Raw genomic sequence first — 27,934 nt, forward strand, 5'->3', positions numbered from 1 at the left:
AAACTACGCCTAGATCCATAAGGAAGTTCCTAAGCCATACAGCTTCCTTTGCAGGTTCAGAAGCTGCCACATATTTAGCTTCCATGGTGGAGTCAGCAACACAAGTTTGCTTAATACTCCTCCAACTTATGGCTCCACCTCCCAAGACAAAAACATTACCAGAGGTTGACTTCCGAGAGTCCTTATCAGTCTGAAAATCCGAATCTGTATACCCAATGGGTACAAGATCGTCAGATTGATAAACTAACATATAATCCCTAGTCCTTTTCAAGTACTTGATTATATGCTTGACTGCAGTCCAGTGTTCTCGCCCAGGATTAGATTGAAATCTGCTAACCATGCCAACAGCAAAACAGATATCAGGTCTGGTACACAACATTGCATACATAAGGCTTCCAACTGCAGAAGCATATGGAATTGCCTTCATGTTCTCTATCTCCTTAGGTGTCTTAGGACATTGGTCCTTAGATAGAGTGATTCCATGTCTGAAGGGAAGAAAACCCTTCTTGGAATCCTGCATGCTGAAACGTGCAAGAATGGTATCAATATAAAGTGCTTGAGATAAGCCAATCATCCTTTTCTTGCGATCTCGCATAAGCTTAATCCCAAGAATATGAGCAGCCTCTCCCAAATCCTTCATATCAAAACGTTGGGATAGCCAATCTTTGACAGAATTCAACATACCTACACAATTCCCTATAAGCAGAATATCATCCACATATAGTACCAGAAAAACAACCTTACTACCATTCCATTTCTTATACACACAAGACTCATCATGACACTGATCAAAGCCAAAACTTTTAATCGCCTGGTCAAAACAAGTATTCCATGACCTAGATGCTTGTTTAAGCCCATAAATGGACCTATTCAATTTGTAAAGCAAATTTTCTTGTCCATTGTTTATGAAACCTTCTGGTTGCTTCATATAGATGCATTCATTAAGACTTCCATTTAGGAAAGCTGTCTTGACATCCATTTGCCAAATCTCATAATCATAATGAGCTGCAATGGATAGAAGAGTTCTAATAGACTTTAGCATGGCTACCGGCAAAAAAGTTTCCTCATAATCGATCCCTTCTTTCTGAGTAAACCCTTTCGCAACAAGCCTTGCCTTATAAGTTTGCACTTTACCGTCTATACCCCTCTTTTTCTTATAGATCCACTTGCATCCGATGGGTTTAACCCCTTCAGGTGGTTCTACAAGTTCCCAGACTTGATTAGAGTACATGGACTCCATCTCAGATTTCATAGCTACAAGCCACTTATCAGCATCTTTATCTTGTAGTGCTTCATCGTAACAGACAGGTTCAATATTCACTTCTTCAGGGATTCTATCAAAAGCTTCTCCCAAAAGTGTATATCGAACCGGTGGTCATCTAATTCTCCCACTACGACGAAGTACTACAGGTTCTGCAATCACACCTTCATTTTGCTGTGGCTGTAAAGCCGGCAAGTCCATGACTGGTGGGACTACATCTTGATCATGTTCTGGAACTTCAACATGTCTGTCATCACCAGGAGGCAATGAAATGTTAGAAGCCCCAACATTGTGCTCCTGTATATTTGGATCAACAGCTGCCACTTCAGTTTCTACATAACTCCCACTACTTTCAGGTGGTAGTGAAATGTTAGGTACTGAATATTCAGGCTGATGTTGATTTACTGGTCGACTAACATTTCTTCCACTACGACTAGGCAATGGAATGTCAGCTCCAACCATTGATGGTTTAGGTTGTTGTTCTAATGGAAAGGTTCTAGTTGGTATATTTTCTCCTCTCAATTCATACAAGGCTAATCGACTTTTGGGAATATGGTTTTTAATATAGTCTTCCTCAAGATAATGTGCATTGGTGCTAACAATGACCGTTTTATCTTGAGAACTATAAAATAAACCACCTTTCGTTCCTCTAGGATATCCAATAAAGAAGCATAAGTCTGTTTTTGATTCCAACTTATCTGCTTTCCCTTTCAGCACATGGGCTGGACAACCCCACATCCGAACATGTCTTAGACTTGGCTTTCGCCCAGTCCACAGTTCTGTAGGAGTTTTAGGTACTGACTTAGATGGAACCAAATTCAGAATATATGCTGTCGTTTCTATGGCATACCCCCAAAACGAAATGGGCAAATCTGAATAACTCATCATTGATCTAACCATTTCCATAAGCGTCCTATTTCTTCTTTTTGCTACACCATTCTGTTGTGGCATACCAGGTGCAGACAACTGTGAAGTAATTCCTTGTTCTGATAAATAAGTAATGAATTCCCTAGAGAGGTATTCGCCACCACGGTCAGACCGTAACGACTTGATATATTTTCCATGTCGTTTCTCCATTTCTGCCTTGAACTCTTTGAATTTCTCAAAGCATTCAGACTTACGGCGCAACATGTAAATGTGTCCATATCTTGAGTAATCATCTGTGAAAGTCACAAAATACTCAAAACCACCCCTAGCTTGGACACTCATTGGACCACACAAATCAGAATGAATTAATTCAAGTACATCATTAGTTCTATTACCCTTTATAGGAAAAGGCCTCTTAGTCATTTTACCTTCTAAACAAGATTCACAGGTTGGTAGTGCCTCCACTTTCAATGAACTCAATGGTCCATCCTTGACCAACCTAGAAATCCTATCTAAATTAATATGACCAAGCCTTAAATGCCACAAATAGGTATGACTAAATTCAATAGGACGTTTTCTTTTTAATGGAACAATGACATCAAAGTTATTAACTTCAGAATTAGGAATTTGCAGTTCAGGTGAAACTTTGAGAATAAAAAGATCATCAATCATTGAGCCAGAACATATCATTTGTTTTCTAAATTTAATAACGACAGAATCATCATAAAATTCATTAAAACAAACCGAATATCCATTCTTGCTCAAACTAGAAACTGAAATTAAATTCCTTCTAATTGAAGGTACATATAAAACATCCTTCAAAAACAATGTTCTATTATTCTCAAAATTCAAAGAAACATTTCCTATAGCTAGAACTGCAACTTCTGTGCCATCTCCCAGAAAAATGCTTACATCTCCTTTATTTAGCTAACGAGTTACCTGAAACTGCTGCAATGAATTGCAGACATGATTAGTGGCTCCAGAATCTACACACCATTGGAGTGTACTCAACACCGCTAAACAAGTTTCAACTATCAGCATATAAAACAGAGACATACCTTGCTTCTTCTTGGCTAACCATGTTAGACATTGTGACTTCCAGTGCCCAGGTTGCTTGCAGTGAAAACACTTACCCTTAGGCTTTTTCACAGCAACACTTGCACTAGTAGATGCAGCACTTGTTTTAGGCTTAGCCTTGTGAGCATTTTTCTTCTTCTTACCCTTGTTCTGGGCAGAAGAAGAACCTCGCTCAACATTAAGCACAACAGGTGCAGCTCCTTGCTTAATGATAGTCTCAGCAGCCACCAGCTCATTCAGCAACTTAGACAGAGTGAAATCCATCTTATTCATGTTATAATTCAAACGAAACTGCTGAAAACTGGCTAGCAAAGTGTTCAAGATCATTTCTATCTGTGTAGCATTGTCAACCTCAGCACCAAGAACCTCCATGTCATTCAGAAGACTCATCATCTTCAAGACATGAGTTCTAACTGGAGTTCCCTCCTCCATTTTGGAAGTAAGAATCTCCCTTAGTGCATTTTGCCTTGCTGCACTAGTTTGATCTCCAAACATCTCCTTGAGATTTTCGAGCATGTCAAAAGCTGTGTCCATCTTCTGATGCTGATGTTGCAAAACATTTGACACAAAAGCCAAAATGTAACATCGCGCCATCTCATCAGCTTTAACCCATTTCCGGTAAGCTCTGGTGACCTCCTCAGAGGCACCCTCACCGGGCTTTTCAGGACAAACTTCAGTAAGCACAAACTTATACTCCTCAGTAGTAAGCAAAATGTCCAAATTCCTCTTCCAGTCAACATAGTTTGGACCCTCAAGTTTGTTTTGGGTTAAGATGTTTGCAAGGGGACTGAATGATGCCATTTCTATATCATGCATTAAACAAAATTAGCATATCAATAATAAACATTGAATAAATCAAAATTGCAAACATACAACATTGATATCACAATTCAAAAGAAAAAAAAAATACACATTCACAACATTCATGAATAGCAACCTCGATGGGAGAATTCAACCAATCACATGTTTTGCATATTATAATTAGATAAGACCGGCACATACTACTCGATGGGAGATAACATGCCTCTTAAATTAACATTAATGTGTGAGAAAATATTACATCTGATTCATGTCACTAATTAATTTACTCAGATGGAGAGTTAAATCAATACAGACAAATTAGACTAATTCAGTAATTATATTAAAACATGACATCTTCCGATGGGGAAGAAATGCAAATAATTACAACTAGAGAGTAATAAAAAACCACTCACAAATTAATTCATATAATTAAAATAAATTAATTATAATCAAAATTGCAAAATAATATATTTTTAAGACAATTTTGCAAATAAAATTAACATTTTTGGTTGAAAATGTTAAAAATTTAGTGTTCTGGTCTATTTATGCAAAAAAAATAAAACATTCTGGGTTTATCTTGCAAAAACAGAAAAATTCTGGGCCATTTCGCAAGTTTCAGAACTTGTTTGGACTATTTTGCATAAAACAGAAACTATTGGGCCAAAATTGTAAAAACTGAAAATAGTCTAGGCAATTTTTATAAAAACAGAAGCAATCAGGGTCACTTTATAATTTAAATAACTCCAGGGGGCCAAAACGGAATAACTGATACTTTCTGGGTCAAAATATAAAAAATTAAAGTTCAGAGGTTAAAATATAATAAACAGAAGATCCAGGGTCAAAAAAATAAAAACTTAAAGATCAGGGGTCAAAATATAAAATTTAAAAATTTGAGGGACCAGATGGGAATTTTGGCAAGCAGCAGCTTCTTCTTCACGAAGAAGCCCTAGCCGCCGCCCCTTTTTCCTTTCAACCTCCATTAACGCCGCTGCCCTTTTTTTTTTTTTTTTGTTGCCCCTCTACTGATCTTCAAAACAAAAACCAAATTTTGTTTTTTCTTGCCCCTCTCCTGTTCATCGAAACAAAACCCAATATATATATATATATATATATATATATATATATATATATATATATATATATATATATATATATTAATGCCCATTAAAAACCACAGTTTCAAAAAAAAGTTTGTATCAGTTACTGCACTTTTGTGCTACTGTCCTTCAAAAACTCTTAAAGCTCTCTTAACCATGTACCAATCAAACAATCAAAACAGATTATAGATACACGATTGAAACATGACAAAATAGCCACCATCATACAGTTTCGTATGGCTCTGATACCAATTGATGGGAGCGGGTATAAAGCGAAAACAACCCTTAACGAAACCATATGAAGCAAACTAAAAATATTATCGAACAAATCAATAAACTGACCTCTTGAAGCGCAGAATCGCTCACCGGTCTTCTTTCCAGAGATCTTGGAGTCACCCACGATCTTCTGCAGTAATCCCTAATTATCTCTCTTTTGGAACTCTCTGAGTGGCAGAGAATAGAATAACGTGCGTCTCTTTATTCTTAGGGTTTTCCAATCTTATATTAAAAAAACCTCTCTTCGATAGGAAGATATTTTTTTAATATAAAATAAATTAAATAAAAAATTATTTAATTTAAATAATTATCAATTATTTTAAAACTAAATAATTTATCTATTATTTAATACACCCTTAACTTTCCAAATAATTAGGGCACTACAGGGACCGCAGGAATAAAATAAATCAGGCTACTAATTATAATAAGAACCTATGTAGACCAACATATTCTTATTATAATTAATCATGAATTATTCCACTAAAAACTCATGACTGAACTCCTTATTTATTTTACAATTCCACAACATAATAAAATAATGTTCCCCACGTTAAGATTACAGATGCTGTCATTTAAATAACTTACTGACAATTTATTTAAATCACAATATAACTTTAAGATTGTCGCTCAACTTATTTCATGTGTCGGATTCAATATCCACCTGCAGGGTTTACACTATGAAACCTTATAAGCTTACTTAAAGTGCATCATCAATCTCTAAACCGAGACATGGATTCTATCATTAATTAATATTTCACAAACACAAAATATCTTTGCCCAATTCACCGAGAATATTATTCCAATAATGAAACTCACCCTTTAATGAATCAAAGCACAAGACAATCAATGTTTGCTCATATTAAAATAAATCAAGATTAAGAACAATAAACATTATTTCTAATGTCCTAGAGAATATGTTTAACAGTCAGTACTAAACATCCATTCTCTACTTGGTCCAATTAAATACATACAAAATGTACTAATCACAATTATTGTTCATATGCTAATAACATTTATTTAATGCAAATTTCCAATTAAATACAAAGAAATAATTGTCAATAGAAAATCATTCATAGCTATACTATTACATATGCATGGTTAATAGTATATCTCTATCATGTTTTACTCCTACTAATGCACATCATAATAGCTTTTGCAGTCGAAAATGATTCTATTATGTGCAAACACAGGGAGAGAGAAGCACTCCTTAACATCAAACATGACCTTATAGACGACTATGGTTATCTCTCTTCTTGGGGAAGTGAAGAAGATAAAAGAGATTGTTGCAAATGGAATGGCATCACTTGCAGCAACCGAACAGGTCATGTTACAGAGCTTTATCTTGGAGAGATGCATTTGAGAGGTAAGATGAGTCATTCCTTGTTTGAACTTAGACATCTAATTACCATATATATAAGTGGTAATGATTTTGGTGGCACTCAGTTTCCGATCAATAAAAATGGTTCTCTCACCAAGTTGAGATCCTTTCAACTTTCAGATAATAATTTTGGTGGAAGCATCACTTCCCTGCTTAGGAATATGTCCAGCTTGCAAACTATTTTTCTAAGATCTAATAATTTTAATGATATCGGAAACAATGAGTGGCTTTCGGGGCTTTCTTCTTTGGTTCACCTTGTTTGATTTACATTCCACTGATTAACCCTAATGATTGGTTGCAAGTAGTTAACAATTATAAGCTCCTTCACCTTGAAACATTGTGGCTAGACTCTTGCTTTTCTGGAGATGAGATTAACACTCTGCCACTTTCCCCTATCAATTCTTCTTCAGCTCTTACAGAGATCATTCTCTTTGAAAACAACTTTGTGATTCCTTCAATATACCCATGGTTGTCTAACATCACTCAAAATATCCAAATTATTCATCTTTCTCATAACATTTTGCACAGTTCTGTTCTTCTTGATTTTGATAAAATGATTTCGCTTCAATATCTTCGTCTCTCTAATACTACACTTGTGGACTATATTCCAAAATCCTTTGGGAACATGTCTCGATTGCATACTCTTGACCTATCAAGTAACAAATTCAACGTACAACTTTTTGACTTGATCCAAAATCTATCTGGACCCGCTGAGAGATCATTGGAGTACTTATTCTTGGACAATAATCAAATAATAGGCTCATTGCCTGTTGATCTTTCAAGATTTTCATCTTTAGCAACTCTATCACGTGCAAACAATCATTTGAATGGGACCATAGACAAAAGCATTGGACGTTTGTCTGAACTCTCAGTATTGGACCTTGGTTGGAATTCATTGGATGGTGTCATCTCCCAAGACCACTTTTCAAATCTGTCAAAACTAACGTGGTTAGATTTATCAGGCAATTCCCTCACTTGGAATGTAAGTCTCGACTGGATTCCTCTTTTTCATTTAAGATATATACTTCTTCAGTCTTGCAATATTGGACCTCATTTTCCAAAATGGCTTCAAAGTCAAAATAATTATTATCAACTTGATATGTCCAATGCTAGAATTTCTGATTCTATTCCCAACTGGTTTTGGAACTTGTCTTATGAAGCTTACTATTTAAACCTCTCATGCAACAACATCAACGGGACAGTGCCAAATTTTTCCATGGAGTCTTTTAATTTTTATATTATCGATATGAGTTTTAATCGTTTGTTTGGTCCATTGCCTTTGCCGAAATTTCTTTCAAAATCTAAGTCATTTTTCTACCTTGACCTATCAAATAATCTATTTTTTGGAGTTATACCTAATTGTTTTATGAATATACAAAATTTAGTATTCTTGAATTTAGCTAATAATAATTTATCCAATGAAATTCCTCTTTCCATTGGATATCTTTCCAAACTTGAAACACTAAATTTAGAAAATAATGCATTGTCAGGAGTGTTACCTTTTTCTTTAAAGAATTGTATGAAACTGAAATTCCTTGACCTAAGCAATAATAAATTATTTGGAAATGTACCCACGTGGATTGGAGAAAACCTAACATGTTTACAATATCTTAGCTTACGATCCAATCAATTCCATGGAATCATGCCATTGCAATTGTGCCGATTGATAAATGTTCAAATATTAGATCTATCTTTAAATAACATCCATGGAACTGTCCCACATTGCCTCAACAATTTAAGAGCCATGGCTGATGAGAAATCTAATGAAACAATTGATCATGATCATGTGATACCAATAGCGTTGACAATACGTTCTCATTATATTGATAAAGCATTGGTTCTTTGGAAGGGGTTAATGTACATATTAGATAAAAATCTTGGACAGTTTAGGATAATTAATCTTTCAAGCAACAAACTTGAAGGAGAGATTTCCAAAGAAGTAGCAACTCTCTCAAGTCTTAGACAATTAAACTTGTCCAATAATAAGTTGAGCGGCACAATCCCTGAAAAAATTGATGGCCTGAAACAATTAGAATCACTCGATCTGTCTCAAAATCGGCTATCAGGCAAACTTCGTGCAACTGTCTTATTTAAATTTTCTTAATACCTTGAACTTATCGCACAATAATTTTTCCGGAAGAATTCCATTGGGTCCTCAGTTCTCAACCTTCAATGCTTCAGTATTCAGTGATAATTCAGCACTATGTGGGTTTCCACTTCCCCAAACATGTCCGGAAGATGATATTCAATATTCTCAATCCAATCATGATGACCGAGATGATCTAGAAGATGAATTCAAGAAATCACTTTATATTGGCATGGGGCTTGGATTCGTTGTAGGGTTTTGTGGAATTTCTGGCACTTTACTCCTACAACGTTCTTGTAGACGTGCTTTTTTCAAGTTCCTAGACGAACTGGGAGATTGGCTTTACGTGCGAACAATGATGTGCATGAAGAGAGTACAGAAAATCAAGGTAATATCTTCTTACTCCTTATGTTTCAATTTACTAGCTAGCAATTAATAGCTTTGCTTCTAGTCTTCATTTATACATTGAAAAATAACGTTATATAGACTAACTCTCTTTCCCATTTTTGTTGTTTGCTCGTCCACTCTGTTTCTTGACAATAGGAGCTCCTGCTGCTTATGAAACATAATTGAGGCTGGTTGATTTAGCGTATCCTATGATCTTTGCTTATCTTTTGTTTGGGTTCTTCAATAATTAATGGAAATTTAGAATGTAATAGTATAAAATATGAGTTTGATTATTGTATGAAGACTTCTTGTAATCTCACCGTTCGTACTATTTCTGATAATGAAAGTTCATTACTACGTATATCACAAAAAAGGGTACAAACAGATTAAAGAGAGAAAAAAAGGAAAATAGAAAAAGGATCCTCCAAAAAAAAACTTGTTTACATTCAAACAAAAAGGAAGAAAATAAAAGCCTCATCAAATAATGTCAAATTAACTGATCTAAACCACCAACTGCTGTTCTGAAATTTGAGACAATTGTCTAAAATTTATCTTCATACGTAAACAACTTGTTATAATGCCATTGCAATTACATTCTTTGGTTGCTTTTTTCTTTTTCTATTTTTATGTTTTTTGCAATTGTAACAATGGCAAATCCGAAAAGTCAGTGTAAGATAAAAAGCTTTCTTTTTATAGATTGACTTACCTAGAACTGTGACAGCGCTTTTCGCAAGTGTACGAAATCGCAACAAGTAATATAGAGTAAGAGAGTATCGTATCCACAGGGATTGTTTATCAATTACCAAAATTATGTTAACCTATTATTATTTAGACGATGGTAAGAGAAAATTGCTATAAGGTAAATAAACTTTAAAGTAAAAACAGAAGAGATCAACACAAAATTCAGGTGAAAAGAAATCAGAGAACTAAGCTACTAGGGAAATTGATTTCACTTAATTCTATCCAGCTTATTCTATTAGTTCATTAATCAATTTTAATTGTTCAAGTAGGAGAAACAACCCTAAAGTTACTAACAAGCTCTCTCGATTTATTGTTAGCTATTCTAATCCAGTTTAATTACCTATCTTTTAATAGTGAAATTAAACATAAATCAGATCATTAGGTTTTATGGTTGTTTTGTGAGTTCACAACTTAATACTTTATTAACTTATGAAAACCCCCCTTGAGTCAAACCATATAGCTTCCGCATCAAGTTATTATTCTCAAGTAAATTATTATCTTTTTCATATCAATAACCCTTCTCCCAAATGTGATTATTGAAATAACTCAATCCAGGAGAAATATTCTGCCTGGAAGCATTAAGCACAATAATAATTTATAACGAGAACAAAGAAAAACAAATCTAATATTATAAACTGGAATCGAATTAAATTACATCAAATCCCTAGTATAAGAGTTTAGCTGGACATAGTAATTAAATTAAACTCAATCATACTCGAATCATTCATCATATTTAAAGACAATAATAAAAGAAAGAACAAGATGAAGAGTTTAGAATAAAAACTGTCAAAAACTATGTGGATGGCTTCCTTGATTCTTGGCACAATTATTTGATGCTTGAAATCTTTTAGAGAGAGAGAATTATGTAAAGAATTGCACAAAAACGAGATCCCCCACAATGAGAAGTTTCCCTCTTTATATAGAGCTCCTGGAGGTGAATCTGATTCCTTTTAGGAAAATAAAATCCTTATTTAGTGCAAAATCCTTTATAGGAGATCATGACTATTTAGGCTTTTGATTTTCTCTTGATTAGGACTCCTTTTTCTCCCAAAATAGGTCTAGGTCTTGTTTAGTGTGTTTAGGAAACTCCCCGAGGTCGGCCCATGTGAGAAAAAGCTTGATTTGCGTATCTAGTTCACGTCGGTTCCGCCTGCGCAGCACGGGCGTGCTTCATGGCACGAGCTGGGTGTGCTTTAATCTGGAAGTCTGGCTAGTGAAGCACGGGGTGTGCTAGGCAGCACGGGCTAATGATTCACTGAAGCACGGGCGTGCTACCAAGCACAGGCAGGGCGTGCTTTCTTCTGGAAGTCTGCCTAGGATTGCCATGGGCGTGCTAGGCTTGACACGCCCTGGTCCCTTTGTAGCACGGCCGTGCCTTTTGACACCACCCTGGCCGTGCTCTCTTCTGTCTCTCCTTTGGTTTCCTTAGCTTCTAGCACGGTTGTGCCTTCCAGCACGGCCTAGGCGTGCTAGAAGCTAAGTGTCTTGCATTTTAAAGCTCTTTTCTGAGCCAATTTCCTACAATTTTCTCTTAGATCAAGCGGGTTAAGAATCAAGGAAGCTTTGAACACAATTATACTAGAAGTGAATTAAAATCAAATTAGAGTAATAAAAACTTACTGAAATTCTAATAAAAACTATATTAAAAATACTATGAAATTAACACCTATCAAACTGATCTATGAGCTCACTTATGAACCAAATCAATAAAAAATGATTTTTTTGAAAACGATGATATTTCTGACTATACATTGAAAAAGAAAATATAAAGTATGAATAATTCTTAAAAAATTTATATTTTCAGGTTCATAGATGAGGTGATAGACCTAGTTTAGACAAGTCTAATTCTTGTTTTTATACCTCTCTGTGATCAGAAAAGTTAATATATGTCAACTTATATTGGAGTAAAATTACAGGAAGTAAAGCAATAATTTTTCATTTTGAAGAAATGAGAAGCAATAAATCTTAGTAAGTCATATTTGTGTGAGAAGAAATTCTTCCGCAGCAACATTAATGGACCACTGTAACTTTCATTATCCAAACTGTGTACAACAAAGAAATAATGATCAGTCATATGATTTCTTTAAGAAAGAGAATCAGTCAATCAAGCAGAGCAACTCACACAACTCTTTATGCTTCAAATACTGATGCAAAGTTGTAAGAACAAGTAGCTCAGAGTTCATAACAAAGAAATTATCATGGAGAAAACATAGAACTTCACTCTCTCAAATGACAAATGATATTTTCATTATATTTATATGGTTATTTTACAAAAGAAGCTATTGACTCAATATCTAAAGCCAACTACTGAGAATGGCCTTCACAAGATATGGTCTCAAAGTAAAGGATCCATCTGTATAATATCCAGACCAGGAGGTTTCCTTTGGTATCAAAACTGCATCCTGCTCAAAATGATAAGCATGGCCAAAGTTGTTGATTGGATCATTTTTGTTAACAATTGTTAGAGGAGCAAAATAGAAATCAGTTGACCATGATTAAGACCAAATTATCTAAGCTAGCAAGCTGGTTCTTGTACCTTTTTCAAGTTCCTCGACAAATTGGGAGATTGGCTTTATGTGAGAACAATACTTTTTATGAAGGGATTGCTAAAAATCAAGGTAAGACCTTTGTTACTCTTTCTGTTTAAACTTACTAGTCAGGCATTAATAGCTTCACTTTAAATCTAAATTTTTAAATTGAAAAATAATTTATGTTTTATATATGGACTAACTATCTTTTTTCTTTTTATTATTTGCTCGTTTTCTTGACACTAGGATTTGTTGCTGCTTATCAAACGTTAGATGTGGCTGGTGGCTTTAACGTATATATTATCTTTGTTTATCTTTTCTTTTGGTTCTTCAATAATGGAAATTTAGAATGTAATAATACGAAAATGAGTTTGATTATTGCATGTAGACTTCTTCATTGTAATCTCACCATTTGTACAATTTCTATAGTTTGATAGTGAAAATTCATAAAATTTTAGCAACTATATAATATGATAGATCTTGTATCAATCTCAGACCAGGGTTTAAGTTGCTTCAATGTAAATCCATGTACTTTCTTAGGATTCTCTTCAAATATCATCAATTTAGTGATGCCTTAGTTAGGGCTTGCTATTTTGTATGCCAAACAGCATCCTTTCTTCTAATAATCAATATGTTGCTATTTAGCTCAGAGTTTAATTTCATATCATTATCTCCTATGAAGGAAGAGTAGGAGTAAAGGATCATTTTTGTTAAAACGCAATTGAGCATGACCAAATTCTCTAAATACAAAACATGAACTAGACATAAACAGTGATTATATGAAATAGAAAAATAAATAAGTAAAACACAGAAAATATATGAATAAAACACCTTAACAAAATGACAGTTAATTTTGAATGTTATTTTACAAAAAAATTAAAATTTATATAGGCCTAATATTGGCACCTTCTCTCTCTCTCTATCGATATATATACACACACATATATGTTCATATATAGGCCTAATATTGGCCCGTTTATTTGTCCTTGTACCATTTCAGGTGTAGGGGTTATTCAAGAGCAGTTGGATCAGGCTTTATGTAATTCTGAGTGCCGGTGTGCTTTTTCGAAGGCTTCTGTTATGACTTTGCCTAGACTTTATTCTAATCATTTTCCTATGTCGTTGTCTATGAAGGGTTTTTCTGCTTTTCCTATCAATAGACCTTTCCGATTTGAGGCAGCTTGGACTACTCAGGATGAGTTTAAAGCTGTGGTGGCTTCGGCTTGGGCTCGGCCTCATTTTTCCATTTCTGGGGCTCTCTCTAGTGTTCAGGAGCAAGCGCGTGTTTGGAACAGAGAGGTTTTTGGTAATATTTACTATAATACATATGTTTTATTGAGACGTATTAAGGGTGTTCAGGCTGCGCTGCAACAACAAGTTTTTGATTTTTTATTGCATCTTGAGAAAGATCTGCTTTCTCAATATTAGTTAAATCTACAGCAGGAGGAGCTTTTGTGGTTTCACAAATCTCATAGTTCTTGGATTTCTGATAGGGACTGATGTACTAAATTTTACCATGTTGTTACTTGGGTACGACGAAATAGGAATAAGATTGAGTGTCTGCGAACTGAGAACAGGGAGTGAGTTTCTGACCCTGTTGTTTTGAAGCGTTTAGCCTGTGATTTTTATGAGAAGTTATTCTCAGTTGACTGTCAGTTTTCTCCTACTACTTTTAAGAATATTGTTTTCCCTCATTTATCAGAGGATGTTGTGGGTCCCGTATATGTATGGCAGAACCCAAGAGGGGGGTGAATTGGTTTTTCTAAAAACAGATATAAATTTAGAATTTTAAAACAAAATATAGGATTCTAAGTGCAGCGGAAAAATAAAGAACTCATGAGATTAGAATATGGATTAGAACTACCTCACAAAGTTCTATTCATAAAAGATAGAAAGACAATGCAAAGTGCAGCTATTAATTAGAACTGCTTCACAATGTCTTATCCAATATCAGAACTGCTTTATGAAGGAAAGCTATTGAAATTAGAACTTCCTCATAAAGTTTAGAAAATCATATAAGACTGTGTGAGAGACAGTTATTAAAATTAGAACTGCTTCACAAAGCCTTAATCAAGTATCAGAACTACTTTATGATGGAAAGCTATTGTAATTAGAACTTCCTCATAAAGTTTAGAAAATTAATTAGAAACCCAAGCAGTGAAATATACTGTGAATAGAAGAACAGTTAGAACATGGTATATTCACTTATTAGAATTCCAGAGTTCTAATGTTCAGAAAAGATAAGACTTATTACCATTTTAGAACATCATATTCATTTTCAACTTTAGCATTTCTAAAATGTAAACAGAAGTGTAATAAAAGCAATATCAAGCAAACTTCAGAAAATGAAAGATTAACACAGTGATTTATAGTGGTTCGGCACTAACTCGCCTACATCCACTCCCCAAGATGCATCTTGAGATCCTCAACTATGTTATCTCTTTTCAAGGGTAAGAGACAAACCAACAGTACAAGGCAATAGATCAACACCTAGATCTACCCTTTTATCCCACTAGATTTTCCAAAGGTTCTAGTTAACCTCAACCCTTTTTGTTTTTGGCAGAGTACAGAAACTCAATTCAAGACATTAGAATCTCGTACAAGGAGAAGGTCGCTTGATAACCTCTTTCACAATAGCTTCTAACCTAAGCTATTACACACAAATGTTTAACAAATAAAAACCTGTCTACTATAGATTACAAAATCTAAATAGACAGAAAGAAATGCATATATAAGCACAGGAAAAACAGTTTATCAGATTAGAAAATCGATTAGAACACAGAACCGTTTTTCAAAAGTAGTTGTAAAAATTCTTTTCACTTTAAAGATAAAAATGTTAAGTGTAAAAATGAAAAGAAAAATGGGGGGTAGAGAGTAAGTTTTGAGAGATAAAGACTTGATCAATGAGAGAATGCTCTTAAAACGAAAACTCTTACTTCACCATAGCTTAAGACGTGAAAGCTCCTATTTATAGAGAGCATCGTGTCTCTTGCTTTTGGAACGTGAATATTTCATTTGAAATCAGAATATTTGCTTTCCTTATTTAGAAGATACGAAAATCTTTGTTACCAAAAATTTATTTTATCCTTTTTGGTAAGAGAATAAAACACGATTTTGCTTTCCTTTAAACAAAAAGATTTTCGGCAACATTATTTGGAAAATATTTTCGAATAAGATGCTCTTACTAAAAACGAAAAGATTTCTCCCTTCATCTTAAGGTAAGAGAATAAATTGAAGTACTCTTAGATTTTCAAAGGATATTTTCGAAAAGTAAAGAGTATGATTTATTACCAAAAACATTGGAGACGTAATCTCTTTAGTTTTAGGAAATTAAATCATTTTGATTTTAAAGAATATTTTCGAAAATAAAATATTTTTACGAAAGAAATTATTTTGAAGAATCTAATTTCCCGAAAAATATTTTTGTTGAGAGAAAAATTAATTTATGTGCTCATATATAGATTTTCTCTCTATCCTACAAAGTATCCTAAATACCTAACCACTAGGGTCTTCGAATATCTTCTCACTCAATGTAGGACTTGCCTTATATGATTTCTTTCCATAGTAATTCTGCATAAAATAATATTAGCACAAATAACATAATTTAAATTTATTTGTTTTGTATTAATCATCAAAATTCGAGATTAGAAATTGACCCTTGAGCCAACAGATGCTGTTGTTTCTTTGCAGAAGCCTGTGTCTAGGGAGGAGGTTTGGGTTGCGGTTTCTAGTATGGGTTCCTTTAAGGCTCCTGGGCCTGATGGTTTTTGGCCTTTATTTTTTAAGAAATATTGGGATATAGTGGGTGATGAGGTGGTGTCCTTTGTTTCTCATACCTTCACTTTTGATATCATGGGTCCCCAGATGGCTTAGGGGTTTATTATTCTTATTCCTAAGGTGTCTGTGCTGAAAAAGATTACTAATTTTAGGCCTATTACTCTGTGTAATGTGTTCTATAAAATTGTTATGAAGGTTCTTGCTCTACAGGTTTGGCCTTTCATTGATAGTTTGATCAGTCCTTTTCAAAGCAGTTTTATTCTTGGACGAACTACAATTGATAACATTATTATTTCTCAGGAGCTTCTTCATTTTTTTCGGTTCTCTAAGAGTAAGTTGAGCCATTTTGCTTTGAAAGTTGATATGGAGAAAGCATATGACAGAGTTAACCAGAACTTTCTTCGATTTGTGTTGATTTCTTTTAGCTATTCCTAGTTTGTGGGTTTCTTTGATTATGAGTGCCCTATCTCACTCTTCTTTGGTCGTGCTTGGGAATGGAAGCCCTTCGTCTTTCTTTTCGCCAATGCGGGGTTTACGGCAAGGTGATCCTCTTTCCCCTATTTGTTTGTGTTGTGTGAGGAGGGACTTTCATTATTGATTCATTAGTAGGTTGTCAAAAAGAGTTGGGTTCCTGTTCGTGCTTCTAAAGGTGGCCCTCCTATTAGCCATCTGTTGTTTGCTGATGACTTGATTATTTTTGGGAAAGCTTCGGTGCGGTAGGCTAAGGTGGTTCACGATGTGTTGGTTGCCTATTGTAGTGGTAGCAGTCAGAAGGCTGATTTGGCCAAATCTCGCATCTATTTTTCTAAGTCTATTTCTCGTGTTGTGCAGCGTAGAATTCAATAGTAGCTTGGGGTGGCGGCTACCTTGGATTTAGGCAGGTATTTGGGTGTGCCTTTGTTGCATGGTCGCTTTTTCTTGTCTCAATATCAAAGTATTATTCAGAAGGTGGGGTTTTCGCTGGCTAATTGGAATTCTCGGTTGCTGAGTCCTGGAGGTAAGGAAGTTCTTATTAAAAGTTCTATTTCTTCCTTACCTGTATATGTTATAAATACTGTATGGTTGCCTTCTTTTATTTGTGGCGCTCTTGATCGTTTAGCCTGTAATTTCTATTGGGGTTCTTCTATGGAGCATCGAAAGATGCATTTGGTGGCTTGGAACTGTCTTATTAAGCCAAAGCGGTTTGGTGGGTTGGGATTTCGTAGTGCCCGTCTATTTAATAAAGCTTTGTTGGGAAATGGGTTTGGAAGCTTTTTATTAATGATTCAGCCCTTTGGGTTCAAGTTTTGTCTTACAAGTATTGTTTGAGCGTTCTTTTCATCTGGTTGTGAGAGTTTCTAATTCTAGTACGTGGAAGGGTATTGTTCGTAGCTTTAATCTTTTGCAGTCTTATGTTAGATGGCGAGTTGGGAATGGGCAGCAAATTAATTTGTGGTATGATTCTTGGTTATCGGTGAGTCCTTTGGTGCACTTGTTAGAGACTAATGCAGGTGGTGAGGAGCATTTTAGGGTGGGTGTGCTTATTCAAAATGGTACCTGGGATTTTTCAGTGTTGTGTACCTTTCTTCCGGATGATGTTCAATGCTTAATTCAGGCTGTTCCGCTTTGTTTGGTGGTTGTTGTTCATGATGTTCCCTTGTGGGATTTTTCTTCTAATGATGTTTTTCTATCAAAGTAGCTTATTCTTCTTTGTTGTTTGAGGGGTTACAGGTGGATTCTAGGGTTGGTTACTTTTCTTGGATCTGGTGTGTTGATGGTTTGCCTAAGTTGAGGCATTTTTTGTGGCTGATTCTTCATCATCGGCTTCCTACTAATTCATTCCATTTTTTGTAGGGTTTGGCTGCTTCCACATGTGGTGGTCGTTGTGGTATTAGTGAGGAGTCTCTCTTGCATCTATTTCGGGATTGTGCTATTATGCAGGCTTGGTGGCAGTAATGGCGTTGGCCTCCTAATTCTTTTATCTTGGCTGATGTTGTTTTGTGGTTGTAGATGAATTTATCTTGCCGTATGCCTAGGCTTCTTGGTGTTTCTTGGCATCATTGGATTTTAGCTGGTATTTGGTGGGCTTGGATAGGGAGAAATTTGCATGTTTTTCAAAATGTTGTTACTACTTTATCTCAGTTAAACATGTGTGTTTTTAAGGTTGCCTTGGATATTGGGTAGTCTTCTGTGTCCTCTGTTTCGGCTGTTAGTAGGTGCAGACAGATTAGTGCTACTTGGGAGCCTCCTCAGGAGGGTTGGGTGAAGCTTAATTGTGATGGTAGTAGTCTTACTAGTGGTGGTGATTTGTTTCGTGATTCTAGGGGGAAATGGCTTGGGGGCTTTTCTCTCAATAGTGGTCCCTCTTTGATTTTGATTGGAGAGTTGTCAGTTATTCGGGCAAGTCTTGTTATTGCCTGGGATCGTGGGTTTCGGCAGCTTATTGTGGAGTCTGATTATTTGGAGGCTGTGAGGTTAGTCCTTTCAGATTTATACCCTGCTCATCCTTTAGTACCTATTGTAACACCCGCCGCCCAGTCCCGAGAGACCCGACGGCGGATGCCACATTTGGTGCCGGAGACACCGTCTTAACTTAACATATAAATCATAAAACTAAAATTTATAATTAGAAGTAACTGAGTAGTCACCAGTTTCACGAGTAAATTTTTTTTTTTTGTAATAGTAATATTTCATTTCCTTTTCTTATCTTTTTATATATATATATATATACATCGGGAAAAATCCTACAGAAATACTGTAAGAATATTCCTATAAAAACTGAGCTCGCCAAACATGTGAATACAAAATACTCCCAATTAAACTCTAAACTTCCAACATCTCCAAATACTCATTATAACATAACAACACCTTTATATTTTTATAACTGAATAAATCCTCAATAGTATTTTAGATCCATCAATTAATTGCATTCATTATATCTATCAAGTCTTAATGAACTAATCATATCAACTGACTTCAAATAATTCTTTCAAATCATAAAGTCATTACTTGAACATTTATTATACCAATACATATACTCTTTATTTAATACCATGTACCGAAATATCATGCTTTGATAATTCATTTGATAACATAATCCTTAATTTCCAAAGTAAGGTTTACTAAAATAATATGATCTCATTCGTTTAATTGTCTTACAAATATTTTCCATAGGGCTCGCATACACTTAGGAGAAAGAGAAGCAGATAAGTTTTCATAACTTATTCATAATGGCCTTAGGTCGCCAACCTTTTCATAACATATAGAGCGCGTCCGCCCTAACAGAACAGAAGACACCCACGTGTCTAGCATATGATCATAGCTTCTTATCAGAATGGCATCAAATGCCGAGCATGCTCATCAGACAGAATAAAAATCAAATCACGCATCAAATTCACACTAAGTATATTAGAGCCCAAAATCCTTGTTTTAATTCGTACTTCATATCACTTATCAGAAAACTTGTCTTATTCTTTAGTCTTCTTAAATTTATAATGTAAGCTTACTTTAGAATCATACTTAAACATAATTACTTAACATAGACAATTTCTTATCATATAAAATCATATTTTCCTTATTAAAAATTCAAAGCACATACACCTTAAATACCCATTTCTTTGTTAAAACTCTAAACATATATAAGTTATCAAATAATCATACTTATGTCATATATATAAAATAATTAAGTAAGCTTTAAGGTGGTACCAAAGGGAGGAATTTCATTCTCCAATCAAGCATGCTAACATAACTCTTATGCACAAAAGTATCCATTTCAACCCTTATCATGCATTATCTAAATCAATTCCACACCTTTCCAATTTATATCCATTTAAACATATCCACAACAACACTTTTCAAACTTATGTCTTATTTTTGTCAAATAAATCTTAAAGGATACAAAGAATGAAGAGAACTTCATCACACATAATTCATACCTTCATTTATCCAAATAAACCTATGATTCATGACATAGAAAATTTCCAGCATTAATATAACCTTGACCTTTGCTGGGTTTTTAAGACATAACTTGAGTTCTAGATCTCCAAATTAAGTGAAGTTTGATTCATTAGAAAGATAAGACAAAATTATACAAATGTTATCAAGGGACAACAGCCCAGATCAATCTGTAAAATGGTGAAAAACGGCTAGGAACACAGACCAATAGTCCAGACCTGATTCAGCAGAACTAATTCCAATGTTTATCAAATTCCTACTTATCCAGACACTCAAATCAATCCAATCCAAAACCAGAGAAGTCTCAAGACACAGGGAATCAACTCTCATGAAGAACTCAGAACATAATATTACCATTATAGTGGTCAAAATGGGCACTCAATTCAGTGATACATGTGGCCCGTCATAACAGAGTCAGTTTAGGTGTTTTAGCCATAAGTTGAGCTATACATATCCAAATTGGACACAAGAGGATGGGTTGGAAAGCTAAGAAGTAGAGCTACAACTTTCATGAAAGACTCAGACACCAATGGAAAATGAAAAAGATCGAAAAACAGTCCTTAATCACACCCAATAACACTTTTTCCTAATTTCAGCTTACTTAAATCATATACAAGGTAGAGATTTCTACCACATACTAATTACTCATCAAATATCATCTTAAGATCATAAATCCACAAATAATAACAAGAAAACTTAAGGCCTTATTCATCAATAGGTTCTGCCACTCTTGGAGGATGAAGAAGAAATTGTTTTCCTTATCAATTCAACATATAAGCATGCTTAGAAATCTCCCAAGAACACATTTATACCACCAAAATTTAATAATAAAATTATTTCATATAAAATTTCCAATTTTCACAAAATAGTATAAACTTCACAAAATCAAAAATTGAAACAAGGTAAGAGTGTTTATGAACACTAACCTTAAACATAAGCTCTAACAAGCTTAAATAAGACTCTTGATTCCTTAGTTTTCCCTTGTCTTTGGTAGGAAGTTCTCCACCCTTTGTCCTCCAAATTACTTGAAATTATTCACCAAATATCATTTCTCAAGCTTTAAACTCTAGGATTGATTCCTTAAATCAAGTTAAATGGGTTGAATTTGATGGATTTGGCTAAGGATGAAGTTGAAGAAAAACAAAGAGAAGAAGAAGAAGAAGAAGGAGATAGCCAACGCCAAAGAGAAGAAGAAGGAGAGAAAGTGGTTGCTCAAATTATTGAGCACAAGGGTATTTTAGTCTTTTCTCAACATTGGATGGCTAGGATTGAGTCATTGTAATCTAATGGCTACAAATATTCTCCAAATTAAATTCTTTCAAAATATTATTTAACACAATAAAATCCACAATAAAATCCTCAAATTTACTCCATAAAAATAATTCATCTAATTTCCTTAATTAATATAACACCATTTCAAATTTACTCCATACAAATATTGCCTCTAATTTTCTTAATTAATATCACTCCTTAATTAACTATTCACTAATTTTCTAAATTCTCCAAAAATATTCATTACTTACTTTCTACCCATAAAAATAATGTATACATACTCCAGAAATATTAAAGAAAATATTAAACATACATAGTAATTTTTCCGGACAAAAATAATATTTATTCCCGGACCGATGATACTATTCACAGACCGATAACTTACTATTTCAGACACAGAAAAATGGGGCGTTACACCTATTGTCTTGGATATTCAGACTTTTTTGGTTTGTGATTAGGAGTGCTCTCTTCATCATGCTTATCGGGAAGCCAATTTTGCGGCTGATCATCTGACTAGGTTGGTTCATTCTATCACTATCTTGTTATATATTTGGGATTCTAGTTCTGCTTCATTATCCCTGATTCTCTGGGCTGATGCTTAGCTTTTTGAGATAGATCTTTTTTTTTTATGCTCCTTTATGTAACAATAAAAAAAAAAGTTTGGACAATTGAATTAACTCTAATCGAAATTAAGATATTATATATATACAAGACGTTCTCTCCTTTCAATTTTCTATTTTTCTTTTTTTAGGAATTTTAAAATTTTTTTTTTTTGTTTTTTTATAGTTTGATTGGATGTTGAAATATATTTTTGAAGTTTAATAATTATTGTATGGATTATTATGAATTTAAAAATTTTAAATTATTTTTATCTTATTTAACTATTATCTTTAAGATAATTACATTTAGATAATTACAATTTAAAACTTTTTTCTTTAATAGTAATGTTATAATTATAATATTATTAGAATTATTTATTATAGTATCATTTTGCATAATATTAAACATAATTTTAATATTATTAGGAACTATATTTATTAAGCATTGTAATACTAATGCATACGTATATAAAAATTTAGTTTTGCACAAGTCTTTTGGAAAATTTGAATCAAATCAAACAATCAAAATTTATCTAGAATGGTGATTTTTATTCCATTTAGTTTGGTTTAGCGGTTAAAAATTTTGAAATCAAATTAAACTTAGAATGGCAATTTGATTTGAAGAAAAACCTACCTAGATTGGGTCCATGGCTCTATCTATGAACCAAATCAATGAAATTAAATATTCTTATTGAAACGTGGGTATTTGAAACCATACACTAAAATAAAAAAAAAAAATAAAGTCGAAACACTTTTTAAAGAATTCAGAGTTTTATTTGATTTGGTCCATAGATAGGACTATAGACCCGATCTAGGTAAATTTTTTCCTTGATGTGGTTTAATGGTTTGAAAAGGGGTTTAAAAGAAGAGAAATTAAATTTAAACATAGAAACTAAAATTAGTCTGTTAAAAGTAAATAGTTGGTCTTTTTACATCTTAATATGGAAAACTAACTAACATTCAATTATGTTATAAAATAATATAAAACTAAAGAGAAGAAAAAGAAAGAATAGAGAGCGAAATATGAAAGAATACGAGAGTGTCATATTATTGATGAGAAGCCATATATATATATATAGTTACATAAATGGAACCCTAATAGAGTTCTACAGAAATTAGGAAGATACAATTCGCAATAATTAAGAATACAGACTTCTAGCCCATATACGACATTCACTTATTTCATAATACTCCCCCTTGGATGTCCATTCTTTAAAGAATATGCCTTGTTAAAATCTTGCTAAGAAAAAACCCTATAAGAAAAAAAATCTTAGTGAAGGATAAATAGTACAATTTTTTTTTTAAATACGCGTTGAAATACTGCATCATTAAAAACTTCTATTAGGAAAACCCAGTGGGAAAAAACCTTAGTTAAAGAGAAAAAGAGTACAGTGCGTATTTACTCTCCGTCATGTTAGTTATAATATAACTCATACATATCATGCCATGGAAATTTCAAAATACATATTTAACTCTATTCAATTTCTTCATATTCAAGAAGAATTATATCTTGCAAATAAAATTTATAAAAATGCTTATATCTAGCCATATGATTAGCAAGACTTTATTACATTAATAAATGATATTTTAGGACCAATAAGTTCTTCATAATTTTTTTTTCAAAGTGAACAATGGTCATCTTCTCATCAAGTGACCTCATAGCGATTAGCATCCACATTATTTTAATAACTTAGTCATATGGAGTTATACACAAAATTCCATTTATAAAATGCTCGAACTTTAGGCCAAGATAAAATTTTATATTCACAATATCTTTTATCTCAAACTCTTTCTTTGAGCAATCTATAATTTTTAGAAGCTCTTAGGAGTTCCAATAATGTTCATAAATCAAATATTGATAAATTCATATTCAAATCTCTTTATATATATATATATATATATATATATATATATATATATATATATATATATATATATATATATATTGTTTTAATCTGAACAGTAAATGAACAGTTTATGTTTATGAACAATCAAGAACAATATTTCTGATGTGAAAGATCACACAGAGGTGCAACCACAGAGCATACTTATACAAAATAATATTTATCAATTAACTCAACCAATTTTAATTGTTTAAGGTTGAGGGTTCCTGCAACCTTAGCCTGGGATCCCCAGAACTAAGTCAGAGTGTGGAGGGAGAAGAGAAGGAAGCCTTTAACAGGGCTTAGTAGTAGCAATTTATAAATTTAAATAAATAACTTTATTCAAATATGAAAATCAAATTTAAACTTACAATTTAAAAGTTTACAATCCAGACTTCGAACGTTGAATGCTTACAAAGAACTTTTGGGGGGAGAGGATGAGAGAGTGTTTATATATATATATATATATATATATATATATATATATATATATATATATATATATATATATATATATATATATATATATATATTTGATATAAATTTGGATAATATAAATCATTTATTGTTTAATTGATACTTAAATCGGTCGATCTTGGCAGCTTATGGTATCAGAGCCAAACGATTTAAGTATTGGTTACTATCACCCAATAAAGTGTTGATTGTTTACTATATTAATGAAGCTTTTAGCTTTGCCCACTGAGCCGATTCCATATGAACCCGTTGTAAGACCCATTTGTTGAGATTTGTTGGGCAGTGAAGGGTATAACCGGAGGGCATAATCGGGTAGCTTCTAAGATTCTTTAATATATTATACAATGGATCCTTTATTGTGTCGATCTGTAAGTAATGTTAAATCGGATGATTCTGATTCTTCAGAAATAAAAAGAATAATAAATAGAAATGAATTAATATTGCAAGATTTTAGTAAGGCTATAGATGATTGGGAAATACCTAAAGTAGATAAAGAACAAATTTATAAAATTAGTAAATTTCCTTTATGGAACACAGATTATGTTATTAAAACTGAAGAACGTGATTTTCAATTAAGCAAACCTTTTGAACGAATCACTCTTCTTTCATCTAAAACATTACAGCAACATAAAAGTAAAAAGTATAAATATATTCATATAGGATTAATACAAGTAGGTATAAAACCTCTAACTAGAGAAGGATTAAACACTAGTATATTGGCAGTAGTAAGAGATGCTAGATTTTTAAATTTTCAAGATTCTTTGTTAGGATCTGTTGAAACAAGCTTAAGTGAAGGACCAATCTCATTTGAGGTTTATCCAGATATGACTGTTTCTTTAAATGATCTTAATATTCTAGAAAGTATAATTTTAGAAGTTAAAACTCATAATTATAAAATGAAGCAAGGATCTATTCCAATTGCTTTAATCTATAAAATCCATTATAAAGCTATGAATTCAGCTTTTAGTACTAAATACAAATTACAACCAAAAATTGGAGAGACTAAGTTTCTTCAAACTGATTTGGCTAAAACCAACACCGTTATACCTAAAACCATCCAATGGAAGGATATCACCTTACCAGAGGAATGGATTTTGGAAGGGATTGTCCCTCCCCCAGAACCAGAACCTGTTAAACCAAATGTCAATTTACAAAAAATTGAACAATTTGAAGATGGTAAAGTAACTTTAAAATTTAATAGGAGTCAAAGTTCTAGGTATACAGGATCAACATCTTCTGAGATTATAGATGATGATAAGCCGAAAATACCTTCAGTAATTTATGCAAGATATAAAGAAAATGAACCTAAACCAATTATTCAAACCTTAGTAAAACCTAGGTATTCTACTTCAGATATACCTGCATCTAGTCAATCATTTAAAATGAAAGGAGTTGATTATAGTAATTCAGTCCCTCAGGCAGTTTATAACCCTGTTGACAATTATTTAAATCAACAATCTAATTTAGTAAACACTTCACCAGAGTCACCAACAGCTTCAGCCATCACTGAAAATGTTAGTGAATTAAATAGAGAACTAAATGTTTTAACTAAAGATGAAATTAATAAAGATTTGGTAAAAGAAATAACAAAAACAAAGAATTTAATGAAGTTTAATAAAATATTAAAAACTCATAATTTTGAAGATTTAAAACAGGAATATGTTGAATATCAATTTCAAACTCAGACTAGAATTAGATTTTTAGACTGGTTCTCATTAATTAAAAATAATTCAACTAAAAGTCTTAACCCAATAACAATTCGTGATAAAAGACCAGAATGGATAGTAAATGATAGGATAATTCAAAGTGATTTTCCTCCTAAAGCCATTAGTAAATTTAAATATCAAGATAATGATATTACTTGTGCACCATATAAAGTAACTAGAGAAAATGATTCAGATAAAAAACTAATTGAGCAAAATAATTTTAGTAATGCTAGTTTAATTTGTTTGAATACACAATTAAAAAAGATAGAACAATTACTTCAAGATAAACCCATAGTACTTGAACAATCTAAAGGTAAAGAATTAGTAAAGTCACATATGTTTAAACCATTTCAGGTAAGTAAAACTAGTCAAAAGGAATTAAATTCACAATTTATAGGAACTTTAAAACAACAGCTTAGTCAACTTGAGGCAAGTTCAGGATCTACTCCCCAAGTAGTTCAGGATTCTACTAATGCTTCTAGAAATATAAATCTTTTAGAAGAAACTTCTAGCTCTGAAGATAGTAAACCTGACTCAGATAGTGCTCAACAATTTGTAAATAATATAACCCATAGAGAAATAGTCTCTAGGGCCCCAGATTTAGGATTAATTGATAAACCTCCATACATATCCCAATTTCATTATAATGCTAATACATTATATGAATGGAATATTGATGGCTTATCTGAATATAAAATATTAAGCATTTTGCAACAAATGACCATGGCTGCGAATGCCTATAAAACCCAGTCACCTATATCTGATAAAGCCGTTGCTGAAATCCTCATTGCAGGATTTACAGGACAATTAAAGGGATGGTGGGACTACCATCTCACTGAAAAAGATCAATTAGATATTTTAAATGCAGTTCAAGTAAATGACCAGGATCAACCTTTATTTGATGAAAATGGTGAACCTATTCAAGATGCAGTTGCAACCTTAATATTAACCATTTCATTACATTTTATAGGCGATCCATCACATATAAAAGATAAAAATGCTGAACTTTTATGTAATTTAAAATGTAAACACTTAGGTCAATTTCAATTATATAAAACCACTTTTCTTACACGATTAATGTTAAGAGAAGATTCTAATCAAGCTTTTTGGAAAGAAAAATTCTTAGCTGGTTTACCCTATTTTTTAGGAGAAAGGGTTAGGAATTATATTAAACAACAACATGGTAACCCAATTCCATACAATAAATTAACTTATGGCCAATTAATAAGTATAATTCAGAAAGAAGGATTACAAATTTGTCAAGACCTAAAACTTCAGAAAACTTTAAAATATGAATTAAAAAAGACTAAACAAGAATTAGGAAGTTTTTGTAAACAATTTGATTATAGTATAACCCCAACTCAGCAATGTAGTGGTCAATGTTCTAAAACACCAAGTTATAAAAAACATTATAGGTCTAAACCTAGTAAAGAAGAATTTTATCACCACTATAAACGTAAACACCATAAAAAACCTAAGAGTAAAAAACCATACAAAAAGACTAATAAAATTTCATATAAAGACTTAACTTGTTTTAAATGTGGTAAGAAAGGACATACATCTAAATTTTGCAAGTTCAATAAAAAGTTGCATGAATTAAACTTAGAAGATGATGTGATAAATAAAATTCATGAATTGTATCTTACTTCTGATACATCAGATTCTGAGGTACAAGAAAGTGAACATCAAATTGATGAACTAGGTTCAACAACCAGTTCTTCAGAAAAATCAATAAATATGTTAACAAAAGATCAGAGTACACTCTTAGAAGTAGTAAATACTCTCACAGAT

General features: G+C 32.9%; 1 long non-coding RNA gene and 1 pseudogene across 1 annotated transcript; one reads left to right on the top strand and one right to left on the bottom strand.

The window, feature by feature from the left end:
* The first annotated feature begins 6,513 nt into the window (after window positions 1-6,513).
* Window positions 6,514-9,279, top strand: LOC119369096 (receptor-like protein EIX2; annotated as a pseudogene).
* Window positions 9,280-19,355: 10,076 nt separating this feature from the next.
* On the bottom strand, window positions 19,356-21,379 carry LOC149493569 (uncharacterized). Its single transcript, XR_016322531.1, has 2 exons — window positions 21,136-21,379; window positions 19,356-19,560 (listed from the first exon to the last, which is right to left on the bottom strand). It is a non-coding gene; the product is annotated as an uncharacterized LOC149493569 (long non-coding RNA).
* Between the last annotated feature and the right edge of the window lie 6,555 nt (window positions 21,380-27,934).

The sequence above is a fragment of the Jatropha curcas genome, chromosome 9 (assembly GCF_041381405.1).
Source record: "Jatropha curcas cultivar XTBG-Jc1 chromosome 9, XTBG_Jcur_1.0, whole genome shotgun sequence".
Taxonomy (NCBI): Eukaryota; Viridiplantae; Streptophyta; class Magnoliopsida; order Malpighiales; family Euphorbiaceae; genus Jatropha; species Jatropha curcas.